Raw genomic sequence first — 16,729 nt, forward strand, 5'->3', positions numbered from 1 at the left:
GGAGCCTGGAGTCTGCTTCCGATTCTGTGTCTCCCTCTCTCTCTGACCCTCCCCCCATTCATGTTCTGTCTCTCTCTGTCTCAAAAATAAACAAACGTTAAAAAAAAATAAAAAAAAATAAAGCAAGAAAGGGGTAGGGATGAGATAAAGACAGAAACAGCACTTCTGGACTGGAGTGGGGAGGCTCTGCGCACAAAGTCCTGCCATGGGAGCTCTACGTTGTCCATTTCTACATAATCACTTATATCTACACAATCAACTAAAGAGAAGCAGTCATTTTGGCCCAGATGCCTCTTGACCAAAGAGTGAAGTAAAACCAGTTCCAAAATCCTCTTTGCCCACAAAATACACCTGTGATGGCTTCGAAGCAGCCCATCTCCTGGCTTCGGGACCTGCCAGAACTCTCCCCCAGGGGCGCCCCTGAAGGTGATGGGGACATTAAGGAGCAGGTGTGTTCAGCAAGCTTCCTGTGCAAAGCAGCCTCCCCAGATGCATCCTGGTGGCTCCCATCTCGTAACCTTCCTGCCCCGTGTGGTCCCCTTTCCCTGAGTATGGGGGCCCCGGTGACTGGCTTCTAACGAAGAGGGAGGGCAGAAGTGATAGGGTGCCACTTTGGAGGTTTGGTTACAGCTCACCTCCGTCTTGCTAGCATCTTATACGTTCTTGGCTTGCTCACTTCGATGAGGCAAATGGCCACAATGTACCTGGGTAGGGAGAAAGGAGGGCAGTCTCCAGCCCATAGCCCAAGAGGTATTAAGGCTCTGGGTCTTGCAGGCCACAAGAAGCAGAGTCCTGCCTACCTTTTTCTTACAAAGTCTACTGAAAAATGGAATCACTCTAGCAAAGAGCAGACCAATGTTACTTGCTATAGAGAGAGAGCCAAAGCTAATGAATGCAACTTTCTGAAGTTTGTTTTTTTTATTTTTTTTTTTAACGTTTATTATTTTTGAGACAGAGAGAGACAGAGCATGAACGGGGGAGGGTCCGAGAGAGGGAGACACAGAATCTGAAAATGGCTCCAGGCTCTGAGCTGTCAGCACAGAGACTGACGCGGGGCTCGAACTCATAGACCGTGAGATCATGACCTGAGCCGAAGTCGGCCGCTTAACTGACTGAGCCACCCAGACGCCCGCAACTTTCTGAAATTTGAAGTGTCAGTGGTTCTGAACCCTATCTGCCTTAGGATCACCCGAGTCAACAAGGGATGTCCTGGCCGTGCTCCAGAGACACACGGCCAGATGACCTGGGGTTGCGCCGCAGCATCTAGACTTCCAGACGTCATGGCCGGCCAGCACCCTGACCCTGAGGCCCTCGTTCACTGTGTCAGGGAGTCACAGAAGCGATTAAGACGCCAGCACTGCTGAAAGCCCCCTGCAAAGAAAACCACTCCCTTCCCCTGCAGGGCCCATGTTGGTTAACACTGGGCTAGTGAGCCACCTGAAATGATCCCACCTAACAGCAGGACCACATGCCTCGCACCTTGGGGAGTGCGGATCTGAGGACAAGGCATTCCTCCCTGGTGTGTCCTCTCAGAACACCAAGATGCGGAGCAATAGACACACCCCAGGCTAGGGGCAGAGCTCAGCTCACGTGGGGCTCTCCTCCACAATGCAGACTGAGGGTCCAGGGGACAGTCTGGGACCTGTTCTCTGCATCACCGGTGCCCCGGTCAGCCACTGACTCACAGAGGGCACTAACAAGGCACCATCCACACTGAATCTGGGGGAGGGGCAAGACTGGGGCCGGCATCTGGGTGGAGAAGCGATGTTCCAGATGCGGGCCGGGGGCAGAGGGGACACGTCTTCTCCAGACAGCCCTTGCTCTCCCAAGAGTTGTTTCTCCAGTTAAGCTCTAACTTGTTCTGACAAGCCACCAGGGAAAGCACAAGTTATCGCTGTGACTGATGCATAATTGCATATTCAAACTGGAAACCGTTTAAATCGAGACATCAGGAAAATCAGGGGCGGGAGACATAGGATAGCTCCTCACACATGACCACAAACAAACAAACAAATAAAACAGCAATGTTGATCATCTGGACACATAAATCCATGGTCCCTTGCTGGCGTATAGAACTGGCATAAAATGTTTACCTTCAATCAGATTCACCGAGTATTTTCTGGGCATCCGTACTTCAGATGCTACAGTGACGAGCAGAAACTAGTATTCATTCATTCAGCAAATAGTTAAAAGTCTCTACCTGGCACTAGGGACACAGTCAAGTATAACATGATGAAGGGGGAGATGGCAAATAAACAACTCTACACCAAGGAGGGGTAAGTGCTATGTAGGAACATAAAGCACGGGGGTGGTATTTTATTCAGGATTATGAGTAGGTGGTATCTGACCCCTTGCTGTGCATGATTTAGAAGCATTATCTCATTTAACTCAAACCTCATACAACTCTCTCTGGTAGGCACCCCCAGACATGTTTAAGTTTTGGTTTTTTAGTTTATTTATTTTGAGAGAGAGAGAGACAGAGCATGAGTGGGGGAGGGACAGAGAGAGAGGGCGACACAGAATCTGAAATAGGCTCCAGGCTTGGAGCTGTCAGCACAGAGCCCGACGCGGGGCTCAAACCCACAAACTGTGAGATCACAACCTGAGCCGAAGTTGGACGCTTAACCAACTGAGCCACCCAGGCACTCCCTTGCCCCCCAACAGTCCTGTTTAAAGATGAGCACATGAAGACTGAAAAAAGGGGATACTTACCAGCTCAATCCCTTACTCATCACAAGGACCTGGGGACAGTATCTATTTTACGTGTGCCTTCATTTTCTCATCCCTAAAATGGACAGGAGAGCACTTCCTCCACGGGCTTGCTGCTGCACATAAAATACTTGGTAAAGAATTTGGTATATAGTAAGTGCTCAATAAATGTAATCTGCGGCTATAGGTAAGAGCATAAATGCCTCTCCCATTTTTAAGGACTTCATTATCTGATGCAGAAGCACAAAGATACTCCCTCCAAAGCAGCGGATAATATAAACAAACTGTGTTGACTTACACCACTGTTCCTTCTAACAGGCCCATCCTCCTGACCAATTTCTACTCATCCTTCAAAACCCAAGACAAACATGTCCTCTTTGAAGCCTTCCCAGTCAGTCTCAGTTAACTGACCCACCCCTGTGCCACCATTACACCTACTTCTACAGAACTCTTTCTCGTGTATTCATTCATTCAACAATCATGTCTCAAGAGCCAACCAACTGTCACACACAACCATACTCTACTACAATTACATGTGAACATATCTCTGGGTTCCCTCCACTGTACAACTAACCTCTGTCCAGCGGCAGAAGAACTGAACTGGGTGTGGGTCAACAGAACAAACCAATGAACAAAGGAGGGCGTAAGAAAACTAGACAAAAGGGGTGGCCCAGGGGAGAAAAAAGGACTACAAGAATTCAGAGAAAGTTAAAAACACAAACCACTCAGTACCTACAGGCCAAAAAGGGCTTGAGAACGAGTTGGTCTCTGAAGGACTGAAAAGATTTGGAAGACAGGGAAGGAAAGAGATGCCAACTCATGCTCATGAGTGGAGAAAGCCAGTTCCAATCAGCTGTTAAAAGTAGTCAAGTATAGGTGCATACATGTGTCTTTGTGTAAATGCGTACGTGTATCTGGAAGGATAGATACCAAATCTCTTCACAGGAAAGATCTCTGGGAGAGGGACACTTGTATTTTGTATTCTATCCAATATATATATGTATTACTTAATTTCTTTCAAAAACATACTCTTGTTTATGTAACGTAGAAAAAAAACGTCAGTAGGTCTTCCGAAATTCAGAAGGCAGAGAAGCAAGGCCCTGCACACAGAATGAAGAGCAAATGGAAGGGGCAGAGCTCTGTGACCCAAGGGCCAATAGTAAGAGGTGAAGGACAAGATGAGAGTCAGGTGCTGCTTCAGCAGCTGCCAGATTCTTTTTACAACAAAGCTAAAAAGATATCAGCACCGTATCAAGGTGTTGGGAGCAACAGATGGCCGTGGACCTTCCGGTAACAGGAGGGAGGTGATTCCCATTTGAGGTGTACACACCCGCATACTGCCACAGGCAGGGAGACTCCAGGACAGCAAGCAGAAAGCCACGTTCCCAGCAAAGAAATAAAAACCTAAGGGGACCTGAGGTTTTTCCAACTTTATCAGAAACGTTGGTTCAGTCATATTGCAAATGCCCCACTGGAAACACCACTCAAACCACAACCCCCCATTTTGGTGTAGACCAGCCCCTTGAGTATCTGGGAGAAAACCACTTGAATCCCGGTCAATAAAATCATTCTCCTCAAAAATACACGTAGCATCTCTGCAGTCCCCACAAGCAAGGGGGGGGGACACTCAAGAACCCCATAGGCAATTCCAAGATGGCGCCTGTACATCAAGAAGAGGTCATTTCCAAAAGAACAGATCAAGGGAGCCAATGGCTTGGCTTTTTGCAAATTCATCAGGGATTCCTTTACCAAGAAGCATCTGTTCCAATCCAATCACATAATCTCCTCAAAGATGGACAGCAACATACCGAGGCATAATCTACTCAGGATCCCACAAACCAAGCCTCAACTAGCCAGAGACTCAACTTGTAAGAAGTACAGAGCAAAAACAGCATTTGTTTTTACTGAGAGATTACATAAATCTACTTCAAGAATATGGGGAAAGCTTTCACAGGAAACTGGAAGATCGTTTTGGTGCCCAGATGCCACTCAGTTCAGACTGTTCCCTGCCCAACACAGCAGCCCTGAATTTATGACAGGCCAGGCGAAGAGGAAGTACCAACGGGCCTTTATTAAAAAAAAAAAAAAGATTATAAAAATTAGGAAGGAACCTAAAAAATAAAAATGGAGAATGTCACATGCAATTGGTAGGGAAGGGAACTCTTATCACATAGAAAAGTTTATTAAATTAAGGAATAAATACATTAATATATCCAGTTAGAGGTTTTGTACAAGTAAAATCATGTGTTTATGTATCCTCAAAAATATGGTGTTAATTTAGAAGAAATGAAATAAATTACATTAGGGTTTAATGTCTTGGTCAAAAACATTTCTAAGGCATGGTGGGGACAGACTAGAACAGGATGGGGAGGGCTACAAAAATGAGCCAAGGACAGTGCTTCATTCCAGCCATGTGGGACAGAGGTACTTGCCCAGACAAACCCACAGGGGAGTCCCACTGGGTGGCCAATCAAGGGCACTCCTTTTCCATGCTAAGACATCCTACTGAGAAATTTACATGCCAATAAAATACACAATGGTGGGGAGCCAAGCAACACAGGGTCTTTTTGTGGGAGGCAGGAGTGGAGTCTGGGAGCAGCTTGTGCAGAAGGCAGAGTGAGGTCACAGCTACCTCATTAGCTAAGTAAGAGTGGGCCTTGCTGGTGCCAATCACGCGTGTGTGTCTTGAGGGCGGGACTCTGCTTCATCCCAGTGGGAACTTCCGGGTCAGATGGAAACAAACAAGGAAGAATAGGCTTATTTCAGGAAGGACTTGGTAGTAAATAAAATGGGGGCATCGTGCCTGTGAGCAAAGGCACATCTTGACTGCCGATTCTGCGGGTGGGGCTGCGGGCCGCAAATTCGAATGAGCCACTGGCAAAGCTGTGCTGGGGAAGGGAGAATAGGTAACGTGGGGGGCCAAAAGCCGCCTTGTAATCATGGCTTCTGTTTCTTCGGCATCCGTGGCAGGAAAGGTGCCAGATTTAGACCTCTGTCCGTGTAGACCTCTGTTTCCAAGCCAAGTCACAACGCTGTCTAACCAGAAACATGCAAGTCACAGAAAAGACTGACGTCCTCAAAGGCAGAGCCTGTATCTCCCATGTCTGCCACATCCCTGCAGTGGGCCCATGCTCTATGTAAGACAGCCACAAATAACATGAGTGACCAACACATAGCCTAAGCCAGGGCAGCAAATGCCTCTCTCAATTCACAGCTGAAATCATTATGGAGCACGAGGTTTCTAAATCTGGACCCTTCTGTACCTTGCCAGTGTTTCCTGGTTGCATCCAAAGGAGACCCGCTTTGGGGCAAAGCTTGCAGATGCTGCATTTGCTAACAGACACAAAACCCTGATCTTCAAGAAAATGTATTTTCAAAGTTCCACACCCATAAACCCTGGGTAGCCAGGCACTGCCCACCTGAACCCCAAACTGTAGTGCCTCGGGCTCTCCCATGGAACCCAACTACCCATGATGGTGAACAAGCCAGGCATAAACCAGGGGCAAGAGTTTAACCCAGGCACATGTGGGAAGAGACTGGAGATTTGAACAACTCTTTGCTTGGATGGCAAGGAGCCTGTGATCACTCGGGGTATTTGCCCATGGACAGAAAAAGATGTTGGGCTGAAAGACGGGTTTTTATTCTGGAACACAGAGAGGTCTAAAGTGGGTTCTGCCGGAACCTTTCTGGAGGATTTTGGGTCAAAAACTAACATTTCTAAGCTAAGCCTTTATGTGCAACATAGTTTTAGCAGCGTCTCTTAAATGGCACTTTGAAAAATAACTGTGGGGCAGCAGACAATTTGGTACCTGATCATTAGATATTCTGCAAGTGCCACCCAGCTGAAAAATATATTTATTTAAAAAAATTTTTTTAATGTTTCATTTATTCTTAGAGCACAAGTGGGGGAGGGGCAGAGTGAGAGAGGGACACAGAATCAGAAGCAGGCTCCAGGCTCCGAGCTTTCAGCACAGAGCCCGACGTGGGGCTCAAACTCACAAGCTGTGGGATCATGACCTGAGCCAAAGTCGGATGGTTTACCAACTGAGCCACCCAGGTGCCCCAAAAATAGATTTCTTATTAAGCTTCTGTACTTAAATAGTATCAGCCCACAAATGAAATCAATCCCTCTGAAAGTTTTAATGATACCAACCAAGTGCCAGGAAGCATTTCATTTCCAAGTGAGCCATATTAAAAAACTCGGGATGAGTTTTTTCCCCCCGCACCGATCCCAACCTTGAATTTTAAATTACTTGTCTTTCTCTCCCACCAGGCTCAGTCATTTCCACACTAGAGGGAGGGTGTCCTGTGGAAACGCCAAGCAGCTTAGAGCAAGGATCAACAGCAAGAGTGTTATCCAGCAGGATCCAGGAAGGTACCTTAATGTTTAACCAAGTATGGTGGTCAACAGAGTGTCACCACAGATACTACAGGTATGCAGTCAGATTTATACATCCTATGTTCTGGGAGTGACTCCATGTGCCATCCCACGGAGAGGGCGATGAACAAAGACCCGTCTCAGGGAAGCTACCGGTCTGCATGGGAAATGAAGTTCAGCACAAGAGAGGGGAACAATGTTGGAGCAGGCAGGAGGGGAGAGTCTGCAAAGGCTTTTGGGGAACTTGGTCCCAAGGTACACCACTGCACAGGGGCCATGTGCAAAACACACAAGTCGGACAACAAGGAAGAAATGGAAAGGATGTCAGTTTGTCAAGGAAGCTGCAATGCACAGTGGGCATTTTCGTGTCACCCGGCAATGTGAACGCTCACTGAGGTAGAGAAAATGGGAAGGAGTGGGGAGGGGAGAGACAGAGTGAGCTGGCTGCAGAGAAGGGTTCAGGCATGAGCAAGAGACAGACAGGCAGACAGAGACCAAGGCCCACACAGGAAGTGGCAGGGAGAGAGTGGGGTTGTCAGAGAGAGTCAGAGATAAAGACAGGCAGAGGGAGAAAGAAAGGAGCAGAGAGAAAGAGAGGCAGGAAGAAAGGAAGACACAGAACAGAGAGAGAGAAGTGCAATGGGGCGGAAGAAGAAACAGAGAAATAACAATCAGCCAGACAGAACATGAGAGAGAAGGTAATCTGAGAAAGAATGAGAACCGCCAGCTCCTTGAGACTGCCTGTGCAAGAGGCCCCAAGTGCCGGGGTACAGCGCTGCTCACCCCAAGACCCCGGCCAGCTGGGGTGAGTGGAAAGCCAGTCAGAGCCAGGACTGAAAGGCTGGCGGGCCGTGGAGAGGCTCGCCGCACCCCACAGCTACACAGCATCGCCTCCTCCCCTCCAGCCCCTGCAGACTGCACGTCCAGACAGGCCCATGAGACGAACCAGGCTTCCCTGATCCCTTCGCCAGCTAGTGCACGGGTAATGAAAATGGTGTGTAACTGGGCCCTAACGTTCCCAAATGCCTTCTTCCAAAAACATGTTAGAAAAGACGCTCCTCCGGATGCCTGGGTGGCTCAGTCGGTTAAGCGCCTGATGTCGTCTCAGGTCATGATCTCACATCTCATGAGTTTGAGCCCCGCGTCGGGCTCTGTGCTGACAGCTCCGGGCCTGGAGCCTGCTTTGAATTCTCTGTCTCGCCTGCTCCTCCCCTCTCTCTCAAAAATAAACAAACATTTAAAGAAAGTTCAGAAAAGATGCTCCTTGGGGAAATGATCTTGGGAAACAATGCATGTAACACATGCTAGATCTACTCCCTTTGGAGAGCTAGGAGGCACCGTTGTGGGAAAAGCTACAGCAGGGAAGCCCGCCGAACACTCTCTGATCTAACATTTTCTGAGATACTTCCAACACTGCACTCCCCTCTTCTAAAGGCACCAGCTTTGCACACCCCCTGAATAAGTGTTCTGCTTCTGGGAAACTGCCTTCTCTACCTACATTCCAAGTTTCCCAAAGAGCCCTTTCTGAGATTAAGATGAAGTGATTAGTATGCTGCAAAAAGCAAAACACAAAAAACAAAACCCAAAAAACCCCGCTTTGATATCCAGAATGAGATGGAGACAAGAAAGGGACAGATTCATCTTGCAGGTAGGGAGTGGGAACCACAAAGGAATTTGAATCTTTAAAACCACCCAGTGTGCTGTGCCTAGAGCACATCAGACACTCAATTTTGCTTGAAAAGAAAAAGCAAAAATGAAAGAGGAAGAGGCACGGTCTTAAATAAGGAGAAAGGCCTGGATGTGCATCGGACGCTACCTTGAAGCCACGTGCCTCAGGCTGGGTCATGAGAGCTCTCTGAACCTCGGTCCGCTCGGCTGACCTCTGGACCTAAGACGTACATTACACAGGGCTGCTGTCGCGGAGAGAGGATGTGAACGCAGCCTCCAGTCACACCACACTGGACCATCTCTGCTGCCTCAGGGGAGTGGATCTGATTAAAGGGTGCTCGGGGTAGAGAAACAGAGAACCGCCGCGGGGGCAGAAGAAAGAAAAGAGGAATCCAACTTCAGTGACCAAGTCTGACCAAGGGACCAAGTGAGACCAAGTCTACTCCCCCGGGGGGAAGAAACCCGCAGGTGAGGAGGAGGTGAACCCTCGGCTCTTCCCGCCAGTGACTCTAACGGACCCCCACGCCTCACAATCTGACAGTGCACTATTTCCCTGTCTCCGTTTATTATTGAAAGCAGAAGCTGTTCTCCCAGAGAATTCTCAGGACTGTAATCAAATCCCAATAAAAGTGGAAAAAGAAAAAAAAGAGAAGAGAAGAAAAAAGGAAAAGAAAAAACTCTGGCATTCATTCACATCTTATACCAGAGGTGGGGGGGGGGGGGGGAAGAATCATGAATATAGTCCTGAAAATGCTTACATTCAAAAAAAGAAAACTAAAAAGCTTTAACCCCTAATCCCAAACTCATTCTTAAAATAAGCCACTTGGCTTCAAAGTCTGTAACATCACAAAAAGGTAGCAAACTCTGTCCCTGCTCCTGTTTTTGAAAACAAAGATCCGGGCCACACACTCCTCCTGAGCTCCATGCAAACGAACTTCTCGCTCAGCAAACACTCAGCAAGCACCTACTACATGCACCCCATGCTAGGGGATTCGGACATGAAAATGGGTCAGGCCCCAGCCACGTGCCCACCACCGAGCGATTTTACTGGCAACCTCTCACTGGGCTGCCCAGGGGAGCCAAGTTACTCCCCACTTGATAGAAGTAAAAACTGGGGCTTCCAAATACAGCAAAACCAGTTCCTGCCCTTGAGGCTATGGTGGTGTAGGAGTAAGTCTAACCTAAGGTCAGGAGAGAGCCAGGCCAAGTGGATATGAACTCAGGAGAGCCTGAGCTTCCCCACAATAGATGCCTCTCACAGAGGAAAAGAAGGTTCCAGAACTGAAGATGAGCTTCAGACTTCCTCCTTCATTTTGCTCCAGCTGCCTGACTCTGGGGAGATAAGCAGAGCAGGCCTGAGGCAATGACAAGGTCAGGTGTGCCCTGGGGACCGCTGCCCAAATGGCCAGCTCTTCCCACAGTCTTCAGGCCCTTAAATGACCGCTTTTCTCTCTCCTCCCTGTGTCCAGCACAACCTGCCCCCAGGAAAGGATCCCCTGATAGTCAGAGATACCTTTGTGTGAATGGATGTCATTGCCCTGACGGGCATTCAGACGGGAGACAAAGACATGGCATAGTGGAGAGAAGGTGGGCTTGCATGGCAAAGGTGTCAGGCAAAGTCTGGACTCCACTACTTTCTACGTGGGACTATCATTCATTCATCCAATTATTCACTCAATGAGCCAACCCACATGAACTCAGCACCTACTGCATGAATCACTGGGCTCCAAGGGAGCAGGAGACATAGAATTTGCTCTCCTGGAGCAGAGAAGACACATACCAATCCGTGACAGATCCACATAAAATTCCATTAAGGGAGAGATGCATGTAAGCGTCATACTCTACAGGGAAAATCTGACTTTGTTAGGAGCATCAGCAAGGTCCTGAGGAAGCAAGGAGTTGATATTGACAGTTTGTTGCCTGAGCACAGAGTATTGTTCCAGGCAGAGGAAACAGCAGGAACAAAGGCCACATAGAATGAGGAAGCAAGGGACATGGAGCTGAAGATGACCGCTAGGCTGGAGGCCCACCACAGTGGTGCGCCATAACGAGGTAGCAGGTGGGGCCTAAACCCTTCTGTACCTCTGCTGCCATATTTATAAAAGAGGGTGACACCCCCCCCCCCTTAATTCACAGGCTTCTTCCCAAAATTAAGTGAAAATGAACACAAAGACCCAATGTGTGACTGACACACTGTCAGAACTGGATAAATCGTGAGCTGGTGATGGATGCTGGCCCTCCAGTAGGGTTTCCTACAATGAGGTGGGGGGGAGAACCTGGAAGAGGAGTCTCTAAGCTAGAGACCAGAGCTTGTTTTAGTCCTCTTGGCCGTCTCTGGCACAGTATTTTATTCGTTTCTCCAGTACAACAACATGGCAACTTAAGATAATGTCTACAGTTTCTAAACCTGTCAAATAATCTAGGAGAGACCTTGATTTTGTAACCAACGTATGTCGGGGAATCTCTCATAACCCAGATGATGGAGAAGCAGGAGAAGCAATCAATGGTGGCTCTATTTTCAAGAGTTTGGCCCTAACTGAAAAATATCTTTTTTAAAGCATCTAATGCTTGTGAGGTTTATTTAGAGTTTTCCTGAGTACACGCAGACAGTCTGTTTTATTTTGATGTGTAAAACTTCTTTAAGAGCCCGGAGTTCTACTAGAGAAAGAGTCAAGGCAGCCATTTACCATTATTAATTTATAAATTTTTAGTTAAGCCAAACCTGGGTATTATTTTATAAAGCAGCATTTTTATTACTTTTTGTGCCTTTTCTATCTTGTAGGTGAAGGCCTTTACCCAATTAGTAAAAGTATTAACCCATACAAACAGATGTTGGAATTTTTTTTTTTTTGACCTTGTCATCTGAGTGAGACCTAAATTGTTGGTCTTTCCTGGATAGTCTCCAGTTCCTTGATTGTCTGGGACAGCAAGTTTGTGGTTGAAAGGATTGCTTTTTTTTTTTTTTTTTTAACGTTTTTTTAATTTATTTATTTTTGAGACAGGGAGAGACAGAGCATGAACAGGGGAGGGTCCGAGAGAGGGAGACACAGAATCTGAAACAGGCTCCAGGCTCTGAGCTGTCAGCACAGAGCCCGACGCGGGGCTCGAACTCACAGACCGTGAGATCATGACCTGAGCCGAAGTCGGCCACTTAACCGACTGAGCCACCCAGGTGCCCTGAAAGGATTGCTTTTAAGACATACTTTACAGACTGAAACTACTTGCAGAATTTTTTCTAATAAATATCCTTTGGGCCATGTGATTAAGTTTTGTCCCTCCCTAAACGAAAGGCCTGATGGTATGTTTTAATAATCTTTTAGCTGTGTGAGCTTGGGAATAGTAATTGCCCTGCTCTGTTTGTAACCATTCCAGCGGCTTGAGACAGTGTCTAGAAGTTGAGTCTCCTTTAATAATTGATATAGCAGCAAACTATTCTCCTGAACTCTGGCATCTACAGCCTACAGTATCTAGTAGTTTTCAAAAACTCACATAACTTTATCTGTCCTGGAGTTAGTAGCACCATAGTCTTTGATTTAGTTATAATGTCCCTTTCCTACAAGGCTAGTTAAGGCTCTCTGGCATTATCAGCAAAGAATGAGAAAAAAATTAGGTTTCCCCATACACATCCCAGCGGCTAAGAGAAAACTTTAGTTCGAAGTTTTTCAAAGATGCCTGTAATCATCATGCTGTGTTTTGATAGTTGGCCTGGAGCAGAAGGGAGGACAGAAAAGGTAGCTCTAGTGTTAAGAAGGAAATCAACCAGTTTTCCTTCTATATTCAGAGTTCCTGAGGTTCTGGCTTTCTGATAGACCGTTGGTTTAGGGGAGCCACCGTGAAGAGCCCCAGGCGCCAGTTAGTCCCTTCTAGGGACGGTGGTTACCTGAGCCCTCACAGAGATCCAAAGAGATAGAGGTCAAATCTTCAGTGGCTGTTTCCATACAAGGGGCATGGCTTATGGCGTTTTTATTTTGGTTGTCCCCTCTGAGGATGTTCTCATTTTAGTGCTCTGAATGGCCACATCAATGGCACTTGGAACCAGGACCTTGAGAAGTCCGGTCTGACATAGCACATAAGGCTACAACTAAGGCCTCAGATTTTTTTTTTAAGCTTCCTTTTCTGTTTTGTTTGTAATATACCCAATTGGCAGCTTGTAAGACCTCCTCCAGGGTCCCTTCAAGGCCAACAGCCAATTTTTGTCTTTTCTCTGAATATCTAGGGCTGAATGACTGACAAATTTGTCCTTAAAAATCATTTCACCCTAAGGGGTGTCAAGGGGGATAGCCATATATTTAATGAGAGCCTCCCTCAACCTCTCCAGGAAGGTCATTGGGCTCCCATTTTGTGTTTGTAAAATAGTGGCTAGTTTAGCATAATTCAAGGGCTAAATCTTAGATTTCCTTTATTCCCCCCCCCCCCAAAAAAAAACAACTGTCTCATTAAGAGTCTGATTTAACAAAAGCATTATATTTTTCCAGGTCAACTCAAAAACGTATGTAATATTCTGAGAAGCCTTTATACACTTATTGGATCAGAAAGTTTACCTAGATCCCCTTTTGACTGTCTTAAACCTTGTAAAGTTTTTTTGTTTGTTTCTTTGTTTTTTGTTTTTTAAATGCCTCCATTTCCTGCCTGTAGGACCTTGGGGGTATGGTCTGCGACCAAGCAAAATTTCCTTGGTTGTCATAGGATGCATTAATTTTATTTTGGTCTAACAGTAAGTTCCATATTGATCATTGGCTGTTGAGGGAGGGAGTTAAAGAGCCAAAGTTGAGGTCTATTCGCCTGCCTTTGGATCAAAGGAGGAGGAATTTTAATCTTAACCCTGTGTACTTTTAAAATCCATCTATTTTCACTTTAGTCCATCCTGACCACACATAAAATTTCTTTTTTAAAGATTTTCCTTCACAAATCTTCTACAAATCTTCTTTGCAGTTAGATTTTGTCCCAAGCCATTTTTCTCCAAATAACCTGTCTCATTTAGGACAAAATTACTTTCTTTTACCTTCAACAAAAATGTATTTTCCTATCTTATATCTTTCGTTTTTATCTTCTTTTTTACATATACAGTTGCCTTTCTTATTTTTATCAGTTTTAACTACATGTAGCAGAATTTTAACTCTTAGAAACCTTAGTCTCCAGTGAAAACTAAGCAGTAACCAATTATGAACTCTAGGTTACACCAGAAAACAAAGCATATTTTTCAACAGTTCCAAATATCCTTAGTTATTTTTCCTGTAACAAGTCAGAAGCACAAACCTACGTTTAGTAATTAGTGCTTTAGCCTCTTATCTAGTTAGATATCCAGTGAATTCAACCTCAGTTTATCATGCAAGCAAAACTTTAATGGTTTAGGTACCAAAGACTTTGAAAGCTATCTTAACAATTACCCATGAAAACATTGAGAGAGACAAAATTAACCGTCACTTTAAGCCATCCTTTTGTTAACAAACTGGAACAGAGATAACATGAGCTGATTTGACCTTCAGTAAATGTAGGTAGAATTATTTTTTTTAATGTTGATAAACATGGTCTATCTCAAACCAACAAACATAAATTAGCTTAAACACTGATTAGGTTTTACTTGAATCCATGTAAGACAATTTGTTCCCCAGGGTTAATTTTTACCTGGAATGTTGGTGGGGAAATGGACACCGGTGGTCTTTGCTCTTGGACATCTGGGGGGGGAGGGGGAACTGATGGTGTCTGAGGCATTGAGGAGTCAGTTGTGCAGGCCGCCCCCCCAGGTGGTGCAGAAACAGGAGGGAGGGAAGGAAAGGCAGAAGGGAGGAGGTGCCAGCATAAGGCAGAGAAAGAATTCCCAGGGTCTGCCACTGATGGCTTCTGTGCCTCAGCCACTATAAAACAAGATCATAAATACACTCTCTAGAAAAGCCATGACCATCCCACTTGGCCATCCTCAGGATCTGAATGAGAGGAGGTCCTCATTTCTCAGGCTCAGCCAGAGGACCATCCTGGGTGCCGAGATGAAGACTCAGCGCCCCCACCCTTCATCTCTCCCCTCCCCACTCAGCTGTCTCTGCAACAAGCTTGCCTTACCTCAGAACAGGCAGATTACTACAGCGTGCCTTGCAGAAAAGGCTGAGCAAAGGAAGGAGAAAGGGAAAAACAATTCTCCTTCATGCGATGCATATTCCATATACGGGCAAGAGTTACAAACAATTCGGGGTGCTAAAATTAATTCGCTCCCTTGCTGATGAGGAAAGGGTAAGCACTGAGGTAGACTAATAAAAATGTACTTAATGTGTACAGCAAATATTTATTCATTTTCAGAAAATCTGCAAAGCTGCCACCCTCCCTGCTCCCATAAAATCTAACCATCCTACTCAGCTTCTATCCTTATCCCCTGCTCATTTGCATAATATTAACACTGCAGAACATGCTAGCCTAGGAATATTTTTTTATAATTACACACATCACAGGACCTGTCAGTATCTAATGAAGGATAATTTCTGCTATTATAAGAAGCTGAAAAGATCATTTTCATGAATTCATAATATGAATTGTTAAATTCAAACAATGTATGAAATTCCAAAAAAAAAAGAAAGAGAAAGAAAGAAAAGAAAGAAAAGAAAGAAAGAAAAGAAAGAAAAGAAAGAAAAGAAAGAAAAGAAAGAAAAGAAAGAAAAGAAAGAAAAGAAAGAAAAGAAAGAAAAGAAAGAAAAGAAAGAAAAGAAAGAAAAGAAAGAAAAGAAAGAAAAGAAAGAAAAGAAAGAAAAGAAAGAAAAGAAAGAAAAGAAAGAGAAAGAAAGAGAAAGAAAGAGAAAGAAAGAGAAAGAAAGAGAAAGAAAGAGAAAGAAAGAAAAGAAAGAAAAGAAAGAAAGAAAGAAAGAAAGAAAGAAAGAAAGAAAGAAAAAAACGGGAGGGGGGAGAAAAATATTTTCAGTGTCTAAAAGTAACCGGCCCTCTAAAGGCAGAATCATTTCTGTCCTGCACAGAAACAACACAACACATGGGGCAGATCTTTGCCTGAGGGGAAGAAACATACCAATTGGCTCATGTCAAAACAATTCCTGGTTTTTTTTTTTTAATGTTTATTTATTTTTGAGAAGAGAGCATGAGCGGGGGAGGAGAGAAAAAGAGGGAGACACAGAATCTGAAGCAGGCTCCAGGCTCTGAGCTGTCAGCACAGAGCCCGACGCGGGGCTTGAACTCACGGACCCCGAGATTATGACCTGAGCTGAAGTTGGACACTCAACCGACTGAGCCACCCAGGCACCCCATGTCACTTCCTGCTTTTAATTTTTCACCAGGTGCCCTGAGTCAGAGGATAAAATGCACACCGCTGGCAAGTCATATGGGGTGCTACTTGCTCTGACCCCTGCCTAGTTCTCTTACCTCTCCTTCCCTCCAGGAAAGAGAATCTGACAATGAAACAAACCTATCCTGGAGGCAGAACCAAGGGGCAGAGAGATACGTGTTCCTGGTAAACTGTTATGCATACCTGGATTCAGCCACACCTGCAACCAAAGGCCTACTTCCAAGGGATAATACACTTTCTTGTGGGCTTCAGCTGGTTGCTGTTGTTTGCCAGAGGGGGGAAATTTTCTATTGCTGAAATAGGGCTGGTGGCCTCAAAAGACCTGAAGGCAAGAGCAGAACCACGGCTCTCATGGCTGGTGGAGGCCAAAACTCAGACTGTTAATCAGGGGTCACCATGGGAGTTGAGACTGGGGCAGCGGGTGGTGATCTATTATGTATGCATGCTGGGGTCAGAGGGTCGTCAGGATCTATGTATGAGGGAGAGGGCTAGACCCCAGAAAAAGACAATCACCTGTAAGATGGCTTGGCTCACAGGTGCCCACAATACATGGCAGCAAAGCCCCACATCTACTCTCCTCGGGGAAGTGTGAAAAGACCAAACAACAAGTGACATTTCCAGAAGAAACTGGTCTGTTCCCACCTTGAAACTATGAAGACATCATGTACTAAAATCTGAGTTTTCACTAAGAGAAA

The 16,729-nt window shown here is 45.7% G+C and overlaps 1 protein-coding gene across 1 annotated transcript in view; it reads right to left on the reverse strand.

Annotated features, from left to right (window-relative positions):
* Window positions 1-16,729, reverse strand: part of LOC147571710 (uncharacterized) — a 107,274-nt gene that overhangs the window by 919 nt on the left and 89,626 nt on the right. The gene's annotated exons all lie outside the window — the stretch shown is intronic.

This window comes from Puma concolor, unplaced genomic scaffold (genome assembly GCF_028749965.1).
Source record: "Puma concolor isolate L17-30 unplaced genomic scaffold, mPumCon1.1.hap2 unalloc_scaffold_11, whole genome shotgun sequence".
Lineage (NCBI taxonomy): Eukaryota > Metazoa > Chordata > Mammalia > Carnivora > Felidae > Puma > Puma concolor.